This window comes from Maylandia zebra, linkage group LG7, assembly GCF_041146795.1.
Source record: "Maylandia zebra isolate NMK-2024a linkage group LG7, Mzebra_GT3a, whole genome shotgun sequence".
NCBI classification, from domain to species: domain Eukaryota; kingdom Metazoa; phylum Chordata; class Actinopteri; order Cichliformes; family Cichlidae; genus Maylandia; species Maylandia zebra.
Genome location: NC_135173.1, coordinates 31626327 through 31627076, shown reverse-complemented (window position 1 = coordinate 31627076; position 750 = coordinate 31626327). Strand labels below are relative to the sequence as shown.

The 750-nt window shown below is 47.5% G+C and overlaps 1 non-coding gene across 1 annotated transcript; it reads right to left on the bottom strand.

The window, feature by feature from the left end:
* Positions 1-277: 277 nt before the first annotated feature.
* On the bottom strand, positions 278-383 carry LOC111501066 (U6 spliceosomal RNA). Its single transcript, XR_002721369.1, has one exon. It is a non-coding gene; the product is annotated as a U6 spliceosomal RNA (small nuclear RNA).
* Between the last annotated feature and the right edge of the window lie 367 nt (positions 384-750).

The following is a 750-nucleotide window of genomic DNA, read 5'->3' as shown; positions in this document are numbered from 1 at the left end:
AGCTAATGTGTGACCTCCAGCGGCGCCTCCTGTGATGTTTTTAATTTTTGCCTTACACAAACTTCCCTTACGCAGTATCATTAGAAGGTACAGAATACATTTTCACTGATCTGCAGATAACACCCAACTTTATCGATCCATGAAGCCAGATAACACACACTAATTAGACTCTCTACCACCAGGGGGCGGAGTCAGAGGCACTTCCTTCTTGATTTCACTCTACTGTCAATCAGCTAAAGAATGATTAAACACAGATTTTGTGCGTGTTTTTAAAAGGGAAAATGAGGAACGCTTCACGAATTTGCGTGTCATCCTTGCGCAGGGGCCATGCTAATCTTCTCTGTATCGTTCCAATTTTAGTATATGTGCTACCGAAGTAACACGACAGCTCTAAGGACCCGGGAGCTATTTAAAGCCCTCCGTCACGGAAGCTGTCTGAGTCACGGTTACAGTGGGAAGAGGCTTAAACTGCGTTTAAACTGATGGGAAACTGCAGCAGAAACACGTCTCGGTGCTGCTGGGTCGGTTATACATCTGTAAGAAGACACAGAGGCTCAGAGAGCGCCAGTCTGAGTCTGTTCCTCATTCTCTGCTTTCACTTTGAGCCTGTGAGACACACGGAGGCATTGTGGGTAATATACACAAATCGGTTGTACTCACACGCTGCTGATTGGACGGCTGAAGGCAGCAGAACAAAAGCCGACTCAACAACCCTCCTCCCACCCCCGACTGACCTTCACCCGCCCTGCA